The sequence below is a fragment of the Cataglyphis hispanica genome, chromosome 13 (genome assembly GCF_021464435.1).
Source record: "Cataglyphis hispanica isolate Lineage 1 chromosome 13, ULB_Chis1_1.0, whole genome shotgun sequence".
NCBI lineage: Eukaryota > Metazoa > Arthropoda > Insecta > Hymenoptera > Formicidae > Cataglyphis > Cataglyphis hispanica.
The window spans coordinates 524,146-542,459 of NC_065966.1; the positions used below are offsets into that span (position 1 = coordinate 524,146).

An 18,314-nucleotide genomic window follows, 5' to 3' on the forward strand; every position below is an offset into this window, starting at 1 on the left:
CTTCCCCATCTCTCTCTACTCTTTCTTTTACTCTTTTCCTCTTTCCCTCTGTCTTTCTTTTTCCTTTTTTTATTTTATTTTATTTTTTTTTTCGTTATCCTTTTCCTTGAAATTTTCGCAAATGATCGACCGGTTTTGAACAGCGCTTTTGTCTTTCATGATCGCATTCGCGGAAAGCAAAAACTGGTGCTCTCGATGCTCCGAGTGAGAATCGCGGACTCACGATATGCGTTCGTATTTGTAATTGTACATAATAACAAAGTAAGCAAAGTAAAATAAGAAAAAGAAAAAAAAATATAACATTACGTACTCGATGTTCTCTTCGGTCGTGTCTAATGTACTTACAGAGAGGATAGGATCTGTGTGTTAAAGGAGATAGGGAAACGCGTTGATAATAAAGATTATAGCTGTGATTTAATTATCAAAGGTATGGAAAAAAGCTGAAGCTATATAGATGAAGGCGAGGAATTTTAAAGTAAATGAATAGAAAAAATAGAAATATGTAAGAAAGAGGAAAGAAGAACTTGTCCTCGAACAAATGTCGAAAATCATCTTATCTAGCGCGTAAGAACATAATTAGAGAAATAATAACGTTCGTTTCTTTATAAGGACGCGTAGAAAGCGTAGAAACACTGCTAGATATATACCCTAGAATAAAAAAAAAAGATCATTTTAGAGTTTTATACTTCCATCGCACTCTTGACTTGGACATCTTATTATCGCGCAATACTTTACTAATTCTGTGAAAAACGTTAACACAATGTATAATTATGATGTAAATTACATGTTTAAGCACATATTATCAATACGACGTGTTTTATTTAACCATTGAGAAAAACGGTAGGAGGAACAATAGAAGTATATTTTTCAATTTGTTATTTCGTATAGGAGTTTTAGTTTTTCGGATTACAAATTTTTCTTACCTAAGATAATATTCAGATATTATTTTACGAACAAGAAATATTGTTTTTAAATTTAATTGTGCGTGATCTTAGTTATTTTAATATTTTTTAAATGTTTGTGTATTTTTCTATAATGTTAATTTTTACGTATTTTTTAAAAATTGTAAATAAGAACATATTGTGATACAATATATTGTATATATTATTTATTTATATTCTTTTTAATTTCACATAACGTTGATTTCTCTTTAGAAACAAATTAATCGGAGCCCTCTAACAAAATTCTTGAGTTATAAACAAAAAAATGAAAAAAAATAAAAGATATTTTACAGTATAAATTTGAAATAAATTCAAGCAAATTTATAATGTAAGATAGAGAGAGAGAATTAGTTATGTAAGAATATTTAATGTTGAAAACTGAAAACTTGCTCGGTTGTCTTCCAGGATGTTTCCATTAACAAAACGATTTTACATCAAAAAGTTTATTTTTAAACCATCTTGTATCCATATCTCTTAGAAATTAGGGACGATTTATTACGAAGATTTCACAAATATAAATAACAATAAAAGAATTTAAAAAAAATACAAATATTTAAAATTACATAAAAATAAAGTCTTTAATTGCTTAAAAAATTTTTAGAAAAACTGGTTTACCAAATCCAATGAATAAACAAATATTTATATATTATACATTAGGTTGTTGGTTTCATTGCGGATTTTAAATTATTCAATTATAATATATATGCTTCTTTTATTGCACATATCGCTTCGAGATAGAAATATAATACAGCATACGTTTGCTCGCGAATTGTCGCCAAATGCGAATATACTTGATCTCGAAGGCCAAAGTATTTTGTAGACGCGACGAAGAAGAAGAGGGAAATGTTGTATCCATGAATATAGGTTGGGGTTTGCCGTATACTCTCTGGCTAGCACCTTCGTAGCTCACCTGCACTGAAACCTGATATCTACGATAAAAATGAAAACAGGTTACGCGGCAGCTTTCTGGCGCGCACGAACAGCCACGCTACACCTTGAAGGGATAGATCAAGTTGCTTCGAAGAAGAGGCTTCAGCTTTTTCGCCATCATATGCAAGGTATCCCCCCCTATATACTTTTAATTTGGGATTCTCAATTTTCAAGTCGATTTCACGAAAATGTCTTTCTTTCTTCCTCCATCTATCTATATTTATCTTGAAGCCATTAATCTCAAATCAATATTATAAATAATTGAAAGCGGAAAACCTTTCATAAGTTATACTTTCGAGCTGTAAATGTGATAAAATTTTATTTTCTAAACGATTTCAAGTAACCTTCGACAATATTTTTATTTAAAAAAAAAACCCCCCCAAAAAAAAGATTTAAAGAATTAAAAGATTATAAGATACTGACTTTTATCACATATAGACCTTTATCACATAAGAACTCTCGATGAAGAAATATTGACTCAAAATTAATTAAAGAATCCGCAAATATTGATGTGAGACCTTGTACCATTAATTGCATGCTACAACACAATAGTTTCTCTCGTCTCTCTCACTTTCCCCGTTGTAATAAATCAAAACTTGCCGCCGGTAAACTAGGGATTTGATTATGTATATACGTGATTTCCTTGATATCGTTAACCTACCTTCAATCAATGCGCATAATAGCACGATGATCGCGGAAAATTGTGATTTATCGTGGCACGATGAACAGACAGATTAAAGGGGGTGGGAATAGGAATTTTGCATCGATTCCAGTACTGTTGCTAAAATATTATTATACTACGGGAACAAGAAACACACATAAACACCATATCATATGATTAGCTGTCAAATAGAAATTTTGGGATCTTTCAAAATTCTCTATTTTAATAATCGATTGCGTGACATATTGTGTCTATTTGTGTTTTCTCGTTGAAAAGCTTCTATTGTCATATAATAAATATATTTATTAGATATGTATATTTTGTTCAGAATTCGGAGTTTCCTTATTGTCTCTTTTTTTTTTGCCACGCCCGTAGTCACATAAATACAGCGTCGTGCAGTCTGCAACATGAGATACACACGCACACACGCAAGCATCGCATTGCTCTTGCTTGCTCTTTACTACACGCTGCCGCTCATTGTCCGGTCTCGCTTCCCTTCCCCCCTCCTCCCTCCAGCATGTACTTCTGACTATACACAACGCATACACACACTACACGCGCATATACTATAAGAGGCATCTATTATAGCCTGAAATAACTCGCGCGGCGAAAGAGAGCGTACGCGCATAACTGCGTTATGTCGTTCACGTTGTGTGCGCGCGTTACACGTGCGACCGATTCGCTCGATGAACGCTTACTACGGAAGCGAAATCAACATGTAAGCTAATGATTCTGTATATTTATCATCAATATGTTTCTCTTTATAATCGATTTTAGCAACTGTAAACGCCGATTACCTTAAGGCTCAGTTTTTATTGATAATTTTTAGGAATTTTTTATTGAAGAATATTAGACATTGATTTTTTGACGTTTTACATTTTTTTTGATGTTTTTACCGATACTTAAACAATATATCAGTATTTTTAAATCTTGGATATCCAGCTTTTTTTTTTTTGTTCAACGAGTTTCTGCGCGTAACGTGTTCAGAAATGACAGCGTGACATATCCGCTCCTCGTGTAATTGTCTGAAATGAAAAAAACTTGGTCTAGTTTTATTCCGTAGGATATTTTTGAGGTATTGAACCTGAATAGATTAGTAAAAAATAGTAAAAAATTAATATTTAATATTTTTCTATTTTCGAAGAAATTAAAAAACTCCAGAAATTGAAATATTTAATTTTTGATGAAAATTACGCTATTTTATTATTTGTCAATTATTTTTTAGTAAAATTAGATTCAATGTCTCAAAAACATTCTATAATAAAATCCCGGAATAAAATTAGACAATTTTTTTCATTTCACACCATTATACGAGGGGCAACATGTCACATCGTCAAATCATGCATTTTTTAACACGCTTCGCGCGGCGGCAAATATTTAGGTATACACTGTCGTGTGATACCATAGCGTTTTTTTTTTTTTTAATATGATATCAATGATTATATACAGCGATATTAAATATTTTTTATTTAGCCTAATTACATGATACATTACATGTGGTCAATTACTCTTCGGCGATATATATGATCGGTCAATTTTAATTAAAGCTACATTATCATTTCGTTCTTCGATTATAATTCTATTACATCGCTCTTTAATGTCTGATAATATGGATATCGAAAATTTTAAGCGAAAATTTCACTCAGGCTGAACAGTATAATATTGGTAAATGATCTGGAATTTTCGTTGACGTGCTAGGCATATTATTATAATAATGCATTTTAATAAATTTTTGTAATTTTAGGGTTTTTGCTTTTTTTACGACTCAGAAACAATGCTCTTCAATAATTTTATTTTTTGCTAAAAAAAAATAATTGTATTTGGTTACTGTGTATTATGTTGGGTATGCTATATATAATGACTATAAACATAATATAAATAAGCTAAGAGAGAGCAATTACAGTTTTCCTAATTTTTCTATTTTATAATTTTTACATTTTTTGCAATTTGTATAAATTTTATACTCTGCATATCTTGTTTGCAAAATCTAATTATATTGTTTATACATATGCGCATACCCGTAGCACATATTATACACACATTATTGATATTGTTCATATTATTGTTTTATTACTTCAAATTATACTACATTATTGCACATTTGCATTGCTAATATGTTATTACAGGATAGCGATAATGTCAAAAATCAATGCGTTCACTAAATGATTGTTAACAAATTATATAAATTTAATGTATGAAATTAAACAAATGTTTTTAATTGTAATTAGTTTTTTACATGTGATTTTTGCTCGTCCAGATAATCAATATTGCTAAAAGTTTATTTCCCGTGTTCATCAAAATTTATTGTAAAAATGCTGTTGTTTCTTGACATTTTATCAATTTTTAATAATTCCGAATTCTTTTTAATTGGTGCTATAATTATTACAGCTATGTCAAAAATGTGATACATTAAAGTGGATCAATTCTGACGAATAATATAGAAGGAAAGAAGATTTTATAGAATATACATATATATTTTAAATGGTGCACATATGAAACCTATAAAATTTTAACTTCTCGCTATTCTAATATAATCACAATTAAAATTTTTTTCTACATTTATTCCACATAATAAAATGTACACGCAAATATAATGCGAACAAAGAATAGATGATTATCAAGATGGTAACAAATATATTAAAATATAATATTTTTTCGTAAACACTTGTTGCGCTTTTAAATAATATTGCCATGTGGCAATATTAAATTAATACAGATTAATTAAAAAGGATGTTAGCATATATTTTTTCAAGTGACATGTCTCAAATGCATACAAACGTTGAGAACAAATAATATCGATTGCATTTTAAATCGACCTCCTCTCTTTAATCTACATTTTCTACTCCGCAAGAACTAATTCACGAGATTCTCGTAGGGTCTTTGATCGGGAACGAACACATGATCCCGTGTGCGTGAGTACTGAGTGAGAAGAATAACCGTTGAAGGCCGAATAAGACGGAGTCAGAAGAATGATCGGGGGATGAGTGAAGGGAGAGAGAGAGATGGAGATACGGCTGGTGTGACGGGAAGGAGAAGTACGCTCTGTCGACCGCGCGATGGCGCGAGCGCATTGGCGTCATGGTAGGCAGTGGGGTGGCAGTAGTGGGGAGAGAAGTAGAGAGTAGGGAGTCACATCGCGACGGTTGGCGGCAGTTGCGATTCGAGCGGCGAGTGGTGTGTGTCGTTACGTTCCGTCCTGTACGTGTTTTTCGTGCCGCGTCGGAGGAGACTCTCTCTCTCTCTCTCGCTCTCTGCGCGTGACGCCGCGTGGCTCGATTTCTCTTTTCTTTTTTTTTTTACCATTTTATTTCGCGCGCAAATCATTGATATTGTAGCGCGGGGATTGTGAGTAACAATCAAGTGACATTATCGGGCGTTATCGAATGACGCGGTGAAGTGGTGTTTCTTTTCTAGTGTTATATTTTATTGTGCCAACCATCGGTTTCTTCTCTCCCTCTCTGTTCCGTTTCTTTTCTCTTCCGGCGGACCTCTTGGTTACACGAAGGTACTAGCCACGCTGTCCGAGATCTTTGCTCGGAAAGAGCGTCTCTTCGGGGATACTGGTGACGGACGATCATTTGATAGCGAGGATTACACTGATTACACATCGTGTAACTTGGTGCGCGCGCTTGCGACCGATCGCTTCTGTCTTTCTGGTAAGTCTTTCTCCATTATTCGATATTTAGGATACTCGTCGATTTTCCCGCGATATTGCGAGTCATCTTGCTAAAAGTATTATACACAAATGTGCGGGAAGACAAACGATGATTATCCATTCCCACTACATTCACTTGTATTTGATGAATGCTTCTTTCCGATGTTGCGTATCGTGTAATCTAATGCTATTAGCATTCCTATTTGTATATTTATTGATTCTTTTATTATATTATAATATTAAACGCAAAAATCGAGAAGTATATATATTGCTTTGTTTAAAATAATACATGCACGTGTGTGTATCTCAACCAATCCGGTTTTTTTTTTTAATTTGTTCAGTCACTGAAAGAGTATCAATTAAATGGACATTGCGTGCGACTTATCGTTAAGCGAAATGCGGGAAATAGCGTAACGAGTGTATATAGAATACACGCGACGCGAATAGATCTAATATTGTCTAGTTTGAGCAAGACCTGTCGCAAATTTTACTCTCTCGCACTATATATATATATATATATATATATATATATATATATCTTTTTGCATTTCGAATTTTAAACTTAACTTCATCTTGCATCGCGTTTTGAATCATGCATCCGGTGCACGTGTCAAGTTACAAGTTTATTTTTATATAGAGTGAGTTACTAGTTACCGTAATATGAAACCTTTTAACGTGATTAGTCAATTTGATATTTCGCATTGGATTTATATTTTAGCGAATATTAATATCTGATTATTTTTATATTAATCGGATTATCATATTTTATTAAATGATATATAACAAAATGTCTTTCAATCTGCAATCTTAATTTTAATTAAAAAATTTGTTTTATAACGAATTATATGGATATTATTCTTAATTAAATATTTAAATTTATTCGCTTAATGATCTTTGGCTCTTAACTCTTTATAACTTATACTTTGGATAATAAATTCGTTCTTTTTAGCATCATCTTGCGATATTTCTTTTTTCTTTTACAAAGATTCCAATAAATAACAAATATAATATATATATATAGATCTATAATAAATAAAATAAATATAATTTATTAATGAATAAATAAATAAATAAAATATATATTTTTTAAATACGAAAGATATGTGAGCATGTAACGGAATTGAAAGAAAGAGAAATAGAGCCAATAGTTTGTCGGTGCGTATCATTAAGATCCCAACCAGAGACAGGCATGGCCATTGGGACTATTTCGTCTCCTGCAATTTTGGAATGTTGAGAGCATTGAAAGAAACGTTGCATCGTCTGGCACGAAACAGCTCGCACGCCAACGGACAGTCTCGTTTATTTTCGCTGTCGCGTTGTACCTTGGTGTACCCTTTGTCATAAACAAATGCACGCGTGTTGCAACAATGATGCTCGATATTGTGCGCGCGTACATCCCTCGTTTTTTTTTCCCCATTTTGAGTTCCGTTTTTCGTGCCCGTTCTTTTCTTTTTTTCCCCCTTTTTCTCTCTTTGTTTTTATCCATCGATTGTAATCGTTGTCCCGACAAAAGCAATTTTGTCAAACAAAAGTTCAACTCGGGTGACGGATGTAGGCTTTTGCGAGCGAGTATGTAAAGTGTAGTGTGAAAGTCAGGTCAAAAGAAGCTGAGCGTTTAGTAGAGTTGTTGTACTGCATCAATGCAGAATGATGGTAATTTCAACGTACGTTTATTTTTTTACATTCAGAAAATGCGGGAAGACAAAAATGTTACATGATTTTGTCATCAATAGTGATTATTATTTCACAAGGAATAAATTGAAAAAAAAATTAAACAATAGAAAAATAAAATTTAAAAAAAATATAACGAGAAAAAGAGAGAGAGAGAGAAGTGCAAAACAATTATTCAATTATTGAAAATAACGAATGGTAATTGTGCTTTTATATTTGTATAGGATAGCTCCCTTAATATTTCAAAATACTAATTATGCTGTAATAATTTAGCAATTTATAACAATTACAAAATGATAAGATCTAATTTACACGATAAGATGTCAATATATGCAAAGCTGTGAAAATGAACAAAAAAAAAAAAAAAAACAATCGGTTAACGAATTATTGTTTGGTGGGGCGAATATTGCTCGCATGTGCCTATGGTTCATAAAATTTTCTTGCGTCGCACAGCCCGTTCGCCGGCCCGTCGTGGCCACAACCAACTTATCGTTCTCGAACACGCGTCGTTACGTTCACGAGTCACGGGGCCCCTCCGGCGAAAAGCTCGAAACCGGTTTGGAACGTACGTACAGCAACGTACAGGATCGTATTGAGTAGCCAGCCGATCGGCCGTATGACTTTCTACATTTCCGTCGTGCGCATAGATTCGATTAACCGCCGCATTCTTATCGCTCGTTTCGATCTCTCGATTACATGATACGTTACTGCGAATAATTTTGTTGAAATCCGGATTAAAATATTCGTCATTTCAAGAAAGAGTACGTTATAAAAGAAAAAGTTTTCAAGAGAAAGTTATAACTATTACAACTACTTAATCACATAATGAAATTTTTTATTCACATAATTAAAATTATTCTAAATAATATAAAAGTCTAGATAACATTGCTCTCGTTCAAATTTAATATTTTCGGGAAGGAATAATTAATCTATCTTGAAAAATTTGTTTCATTCATTACGTGAATAGAAGATGATGTTTTAAAAGTGTAAAATTAAATTATCAATGGAAAAAAGACAATTCTTTAATCTTACAATATATTTTATCAAGAGTTTTATATTCGAGAAAATTTTTATACGCAATACATCGCGTGAGATTTTTATTAAATTGCTATTTATTTTTATAAAAGCAGAAGAAAGACGAAAAAATAATATATTTAAAACTTTCACGGAAATTTTGCATTCTTTGACAGAATATTTAGCAAAATTACAATTTCATTGTCAGAGAAGGAGATGAAAATGTTTACTGATAGTTGTCCAAAAAAATTAGATTTATCATCTCTCGATATATTTAAATTTTTCTCTCTCTCTTTTTCTGCTTATCTGTCTTTCTAGCTTTCTCACATATGTGTTTTTTTGCAAGAACATGCATCAAACTCGCAATATTAATATTTAAGCGCGATTATTGGGCAGCAATTTCAGACTAAATATATTATTCAAAGCGTAACGTTGTCGCCACTTTTCCGGACTCATTAATTTTTTATTAATGCGAATATAATGAATACGATTACTTGCTTACTATTCGGTAAATTGCGTTATAAGTTTTTAATCGTGCGATCGTATTATGTATGCGATATGTCATCAGTATTACTCGAAATTTAAATCGACTATAATGTGTAGATATCTGCTTCTCTTTATAATTGATTTTTAATAATTCAATTTTCTATCCGATTTTTAAAAAATACTTTTAATATAATTAAATTTATATTTAAAATACGTACACAAGGAATAATGTGCAGGGAGAATGTTTCATTTTAATAAATTTCTTGATCAATGCGAGATGGTTTTTTTTTTTTAACAAGAGCGTGATTTACACGTAAAATTGTCTCTTTTGAACAAAATTTCTATTACCTATACAAGTAGAGTGTATCCTTGCGAATAATAATAATGCCATTGAAATCATTGATACATTCTTCTGCTTCTCGTGTGCAATTCGTGCAATTCTAGCGGGTTGCGCTCGCGGAAGAGAAAGCGCGACTCACGAATAAAAAATATAAACCTCGCATCATCTCGTCGGAACTTTTCTGAATCGCACGACGTTACCTAGACAAAACAATGAATTTTTGTTTCTCTTTTTTTCTCTCGCTCTCTCTGTCTCTCAGATGAACACATTGCAAACGGAAAAGCGAGAAAAAGCAGACGGCTCGGAAGGGAGCTACAGGTATTTATAGGATGGTAAATATATAAGAGGAACATCACACATATGAAGCAAACGCCGTCTTCTCTCTCTTGGTTCGCGATTCTTGAATGATTCGCGAGGGTTTTGGATGGAAAATTTATTTTACTGTGTAATACATTTGTCGTGGAAGAAAATTTAATTATTCAAACATTGAAGGGATCATAGAAGGAGGAGGGTAAATGTTTAATAGATTTGAGTTTTTTTCACCAAATTTTTGAAAAGTATATTTTATATATGTATTTTTTGAAACGACAAAAATGAATCTGCTCGGAAGAATTGTCGCTCTTATCTTCCTTTTTTTAATAAAAAAAATTTTTTAAATGACCATTTTTTAAAACAGATTTCTACGAAAAATCGCGGTTTGATCCCGAGTTTATATTAAATCAAATGTGACTACACCTTATTTGATTTTCCATTAAACGTGAGACATTAATACGTTGAATAGAAAAAGCAAAAAAAAAAAAAAAATATTACATTTAATAATTTTTATAGCTAATTATTAACATATAATGTACATGCAATATATACATATCATCGTGAGACTATTATTAAATTCCTATTTATTTTTCTTAGAACCGCGCTTATATAGCTTTGCAAAAATTACCACGTTGGAAGCGAATATTTTACATCGTCGCATTTCGAAATGGATTAGCGGCCGTTATCGTACTCCGCGATAATGTAAACAAAACGGCCAGGCTCGCTTTTCCGAGAATTCTCCATCCCATCCTCTCCCTCCTCTCCCGCTCTGTGCACGTGCACGTCGTCTTCGTATTTTTCAACATACATACAAACTTCTCGCTTATGTTAGTTAGTATCGTCTCGACGATCGCGAGGATTTGAAATCTTTTGATAATTTTTTCACATTACTCTTTTCATATTACTATAGTAACTCGCGTTACTCGAAATATTATCAAGATTATCTGTAATATTATTCAGAGATAAATCAATTATTTAATAAACGCGTTTGCCAATAATTAGAGATACAAATTATTATATAATATTCGGATTTTTTTTTTTATATTTGATATACGTTAATGTCGCGTGTGAAGAATAAATATTAATCCTCAAATATAATGTTGTCACGTCGTGGCAATTATTTTTAATTCATGTAGTATAAATGACAGTACATTTTTAAAATTATAAATTGAAAATCTCGAAATTGGAATTACGTAAGAATCGGAATCTTCGGAGGGTTGCCTCAATCTCATCTTGTATCGTGCGCGATTATTTAATAAGACTCTTAAGACATATAAATGATGACTAAATTAATGAAAGCGCAATCCACTGTTTTTTGTCCAGTATCGGGGCACGTTTGTGTGGGTGCAGTTGTAATTGTGTAACGCGAAACGAAATCGGTTCATCGCGCTATCATTAATTCCGCGATTACTACAGTTACACGTTAATTATATTACGATCAATATTTCATCGTCATTGCGGATTAACAGCCGTAATCTCACGCGCTACTGTGTATCGTGAAGAAAGCGGCCGGGCTCGCTTTTCCGAGAATCACCCTCCCGCCCCGCCCCCTCTCCACCCCACCCGCCCGTCCTCCCGGCCTCCGCGCGTTTCTCGGCACACGTTTATCGCTATGTTAGTATCGTCTCGACTGTCGCGAGGGTTGGTTGGAGAAAAGTTCGAGGACTTTTTACGATTCTTACACTCGCGTAAACTGTAATTTTATCAAGAGTGACTGAATCAATTATCTCGTGAATATTGTAACTTGGATTTGTTTGTAACGACCAATGATAAAAATTATGATACATATAATATTTGCATTTTACATTCGATATATACACGTAAAACGCGATAATGTTTCGTTCTTCTTTAATGAGAATTTAACGCTCGAATAATTCGTGTCGCGAGAGTCATTTCCACGTAAAATAACGCGGAATAAAGTCAGCATCATACTATAATAGTATATTTTGACGAAATTATAGAAGTCGCGAAATTTCAGTTGAGACCTCCGTGAAGTTGGCACCGCGCTTGTTTGCCTCGTCACAGTACGTATATGCATCCCGCGCGGTCACCTTGTGACGTCAGAGTGTTTACGCTGCGGACATAATCGAGTGCGCGGTCGAAACGAGTGTGCGGAAAAAAATCGGTTGAAAATCGCGCATTCGTCAACGCTAGTCATCATTATATTACGATCTTAAGAAACTCATTGAATTCGAGCTACGTCAGATTTTGAAGTGAGACTGAATATCGTAAGCGAGTAAGCATGTGCGTGTGGAGTATCGGGAGTGCCGAAAAAAGTATCGGACGATTATATTACATACGTACACAGTGCATATATCGATCGTGTAGTGAAAATACTTTCGTCACAAGTTACCTACGTAATCGAAAGCATCCTTAAAAAGTGAGTATTAATAGAATTACCGATTAAGTTCAATATAAATATTGTTACACGATATTTGGTAAATATTTAGAGGCTAACTATAGAGACTTTTTCAAAAATGAAGATTCGTTTTATTAATTTAATTAAAAGATACTAATTATTTTCTGCTTCAAAATTTGTATATAGAAAAGGGAAAAATGGGAATATTTCTTACGATGATTTTTTAATCTCATAAATTGCACATAAAAGGGACAAATACATAAAATTGAATCTCTCGATGTATAAGAGAAATCTTTTTTTAAAAAAGACGATACTCTTCAAAGATAGTCTCATTTGATTTGAAGCAATCGCATGCAAAATGAATGCGGCTCATAACTGGTATCAATTAGTGATTTAGAGTTACTGCTCTTATTGCGCGTCCTTGATACGGAATATCATCCGCTTTATCGTTTCATCGATTTTCATTCTCATCGACGAAATTATTGCTCATATTTCCACTTTGAAATCTCTGGGATCTTACATGCTCGAAATTCCAATATCAGCACCCGACCAAGACATCGATTTTTTTTTTTTTTTCTTTCACTTGATACTTTGCGCGACGCTATCTTCACTGATATATCTGATAACTATTTCCGTCACGATCTCTATTTTGCTTCTTTCGAATCTGATATCAATAGCACAAACGATATCAGGATGAATTACTTACGCTTATCTGACGGAAACTTGATATCGATATTTTTGCAAATGCTCGTTTTACTTCTTGCATCAAGATACATTACATCACATCTCATTAACAGATTGTGTCGTTTTTTCTTTAGAAATTCTGTTTGTATTATTTATTCTAATTGTAAGATTTGTTTGTGTATCGGATATTCGAAAACAAATGCTAGAATTTCTTTAAAGCTATTTCTTTTGCATTTGATGATTATTCTCATTACAATGCTTGTTAAGTTTGATTTTCTCTTTATTCTCTCTGAATTTTTATTTGATTTTCTACCTTTCTTCTTATTTATGTTTCTCTTGTGTGTGATCTCTAGATGTAACATTTGCAAAATTTTACATTTTAAAAATAGAGAAGCGACAAAAAATATAAGAGTACATTTTATACTTCGAAATATTGTTATTTTGAAAATTTTTACAAAATATATTTACCATGAAATTGCAAAATTTAAAAATGTCTTATCACATGTGTTTTACACGCACTAATATATATTTTACAGAGAATGCCTGTTTAAAAATTTTTTTATACTATCTTAGAATCAAAGATAATAGAAGCGAAATCGGTTCAAAAGATAATACAACAATGTTATCGTTTGAATCCATCTCGTGCTTATATTTTTTTTCATTACGACGTAATTTTCTTTTTTTTTTTTTTTTAACGATTCATCTTCGATCTTGAAGCGAGTACTATTGGTTTGTTGTTACAACAAACGAAGGTAGAGATGTATGAGAAGGCAGAGAAATATGAGAAGCCAAGAGAAGTTATTATCTCTCTTTCTCTCTCTCTCTCTCTCTCAAAGAATAAGAAATCGGCATGGACTATGTACAATCCGCTTGAGAAATCTCACGATATAATATCTAGAGTAATTCAAACATCTCAGTTTTTTTTATCAATTCTTCGATTAATCCGGATTTATTTCTTAAGATATCGAAGTATTTACTTATCGAGTAATTAATCTGAAAATACACAAAAATTGAGAGAGAAAAATATATTTTTGGAATATATTTTTTTTCCTCATATTTCGTGTATTTATCACTTATCTTTATAAATGAACAACAGTGTGAAATATTTTTTTTTTTAATTTTATGTATTTGCTAGTTAAAAAATAGTTAAATTTAATATATAATTTTTTTCTTTGGTATTTATTTTTTTACGTTTATTTTTCTAAGTATTTAAAGAGAGAGAGAGCAAGGACGGAAAAAAGAGGGGGAGAGAGAATTTATTGTTTGTATTTGAAGAAAAAATTAAATTAAACACTTATGCAAGGAGTTTCGATATAACTATTACATCTAAAAGAAAAACTTTATAAATTAATTTATATCTCAATGCCTAATTAAAGAATTGATTAAAATCATTGTGCGCTAATTGAACGCATGTGTTTATTTTTAGTACGCAGATTGAAATATGAAACGTATAAACTATTTTGCTTAGGAATTTATTCTTTTTATCCTATTTATTCGCTTATAGATATTTTAGTACTCTATATCTGTGCATTTAGATTAATTCATGACACTGATATATATTTTTTTATTTTAATGTTTTTTTTTTCTTTCTTACGTGAAGAGGCGATTATGTAACGTGTACAAAAGTATGAAATAATAATTTAAACATGAATTTATTACGCGCCCGTGACTGAACGATTATAAGCAACGTACAGGTTGCTCGTACGTAATTGCGTGATATATAGATGTATATAGGCGAGTATATGAAATTATGACGTACGCGGTGAACCGCATACCGCGTGCATGAAAGCTATAACGAGGTACGTGGCGCGCTTACATTCGCACAGGTATAGACATCCGGCGCTCGTTTTGCGACTTATGCGCGTGAGGAATGCAATTCACGTCTAATGATGAAAATATATTAAATATATAGCAGCCTGTCCTCAAGTGAGAAATTTCTTTCATCTACAGATTTTCCTTTTGTCAAAGAAATTTCTTGCATTGATTTGTCTTTCATTTTATAAAAACATTGAGAGGTTCGATTAATATCCTAGTTATAATTCATTGAAGCTTTTCGAAAATCAAACATATGAACAGACACACACACACACACACAAATTTCAAATAAATTTTATTCAAACACATTTTTCCATTAAATTTTAGAAATATAAATGACAAAGATAAATAACGGATAGATAAATTTTAAACTGGACTTTACCCGTGTATGAACAGATTTGTTAATTTAAATATTAATTACAAAGTTGTCTATTGTCGAGCACTGGCAATGAGAGAGAAAGAGAGGCAAAATATAATATTTTGTGTTTGAAAAAACATGTAATGTTTCTCTCTCTCTCTCTCTTTCTCTCTCTCTCTCTCTCTCTCTCTCTCTCTCTCTCTCTGATGATTATGCGAAGTATGCAACGTATAATATGTACATATTAACCACAGGATATTATGCAGGATATTTGTGTCCACAATGGGTCGAAATTAGTACGTTAGCAGTGATTAATTTTAATTGTCATCTATTAAAATAAATTACTGAAATTCCACGCATTGTTTAAACGCATTCCTATATAGGTAATCATGAACCAGCTATTTATGGAATGAAGTGCATTTAGTGAAATATAGATCGTATATAGGGAGCATGACATTTTTTATTTTTAATAATTGATTTTTTCTTTGAATCGATTTAATTTATTCAATGATGATATCGAAATAGATATAATTCTTTAGTTGTGGCTGAAGCTAAAATGTTTTTGCCAAATAAACTTTAGATGAAATAATTGATGAAAGTATACCTTTCAATAATAAATTTCACGTGAACTATACTTTAATAGACTCTCAAGCTTATTAGCTTTATTCTCGGCAATCATTATGGCTTAATTATAAAGATTACATAGTCGCGGTAAATATAATGTCTTTTTTCCGTTAACAATAAAATTAAATTGCTGAAGAAATTTCTATTAAAAAGTAATGTAAAATATCTCTTTTTAGATATGTTTAGTATAAAATAAATTTTAAATAATGAGACATACATGTACATATACGGATTTTTTAATTTATTTGATGCGTGTAATTAAAAATGGCATAAATACACGAATTAAAATATTGCGTAATAAGTCTTCGGAAAAAATTGACATTTCGCACAACTTGTCACGGTTTAATGCCGCATAAATGCTATTAGAATACGCTACGGATACCAAGAAGGCTTTAAATACGCGCAGAAAAATCATCGTCGACTTTCACATTGCTTTATTACGTATAATTGGCTACTACATTCGTTCCACGAAGTTTCACGACACCGTGCACGTGAATGGGGACTTGCGTAAATCTCTTACGCAAACTTTAAATCCTCCCTTGAATTTTATCTCACTCCCGCTTTTTTAGCGTGAAGATACATTTTTTTTCACGAACAAGATTCGTAAATTACGTGTATGTATAAAAAGACGTCTACAAGATTAGAATCTACATGATTGCCAACTTGAAATTTTTATGATTCATGTTTCATCTTTGAAAAATTTCACGAGATCTGTTAAATTACAGAGCTTGAATTGAGCCTTTTAGCTAGTATTTGTACGAGAAATAAATAATTGATGTTAAAAAAAAATATTAATTTTTAAAAGGCAACGGTTTTTTCAAAATTTTATATTTTTTGATAACTCAGATAATTAATATATAAAGGAAATTAATATTATAAAAAGAAAAATTTATTAAACCAAGAAATTAATCACATACATATCGTATTAATTCAAATGGACTTTTTTCAAGTTACTAGATAGGAGAGTTATTATATCTAAAGGAGAGAAGAGAGGGTGGGAACATTTGTAATTTGTAACAGGCGGCGATATTGACATAGCTGTAATCCGGAAAATACGCATAAGTAGCGATATCGCTGCACTTGATATTTCAGCGACTGCAATAATCTGTCCGCGCTTATAGCCATAGCGAATCAGTGCGAGAATAGAATATCCAAGTATAACACACCAAGTATAACAAAACTAGGTCTAACCAGAGGCGCTACTAGCTATGCGGCGCGAGCTATGCTACGTCGAACGTTAAAACTTTTCCTCCAACCACCTTGCATAGCCGGCAACTCTCTCGCATTCCAACAGGTGCGAAACGCGTCACTGCACTTTGGCAGAGGGAAGACGCGCTTTTATCGCGTAGAATGCAGGCGCGCATAGATCGCACGATGAGAGAATATTTATGTACGAATGTGTGTGCGTGTACGTATGTGTATCTGTGTACGGAGGACGAGGGAAGAGACGAGGAAAATTGTCTGCGGGGGCGAGATCGTAGGGTGCTGCCGCAAATCCCTTCCTTTGTATCCGCCGGCACGGAAAATTCGTGGTTGAGAGTCGCTAATCCCCCAAGCCGTTGCTCGTAAACGAACTCGTTTCAACATCTTGTGCGTGCTGAGAAAGAACGGGAAATAAACGCGCGCGATATGCATTTTTCATGAGCACGTTACGCATTTTATGCAGGGATAGTTTAACGTTGAAGAGAGATCGATACACTGATCTAAAATCAAACATTATAAATCTAATCGAAACGAAAGGAAAAAGCGCGGCTATAAAATTGAATTTGTGTATAATAAATACTTGTTAAATTAAATGTCTTGTTTTGATAATAGAAAACATATAGAATGGAATAATTTTTTGAATCGTTAAAAAAAGAAATAAAATATTTCATAAAAAGATAGAGAAATTAAGGATATTCATAAATGAAAAGGAGAATTTTTTATGCATAATGAAATTTGATATATTATACTTTTATATATAAATGTATCGTATATTTTCGATTAAATTTAACTTGTTTGTTCTTTTACGCGCATATATATGAGGTTGTATAGTAGTCATATAATAATTTTGAATTCATTAATATTTAGTTTATTAATATTAACTTTCATTAGCTTTATTCTCAGAAATATTTACGTTATTATATACATATATATATATATATATATATATATATATATATATATACAGAATATTTTTCACTTTATTGCCAACGAATTATTACTCGTTGGCTTTTCAAAGACTATTTACGCAACTAGTTTCAAACGTGCTAACATTCATGTTTAAAACATTTAATTTGCAAGTGCTCATTTTCATTTGAAAGCAGCATATGTGCAGAATTATTGTTGTAATTTTATACTTGTATCAATGTTTGGGAGCAGGTATTTCTTAAACTGCATACAGCTAAAAATAGCAATTAGAGAAATATGCATCATCTGTGACTGCATAATAGAAAAATGAGTAAAAATTTCTGTTTATTTTTTA

At 32.1% G+C, this 18,314-nt stretch overlaps 1 protein-coding gene across 3 annotated transcripts in view; it reads left to right on the forward strand.

Annotated features, from left to right (window-relative positions):
• Nucleotides 1-5,692: 5,692 nt before the first annotated feature.
• Nucleotides 5,693-18,314, forward strand: part of LOC126854142 (semaphorin-1A-like) — a 169,501-nt gene continuing 156,879 nt past the window's right edge. For 2 of the 3 annotated variants that reach the window (XM_050600557.1, XM_050600559.1), the window contains exon 1: nt 5,693-6,188. The gene's annotated coding sequence lies outside the window, so the exon portion shown is untranslated. Of the gene's footprint in view, nt 6,189-11,651; nt 12,391-18,314 lie in introns of those variants that run through there. The other variant, XM_050600558.1, reaches the window with a different exon arrangement.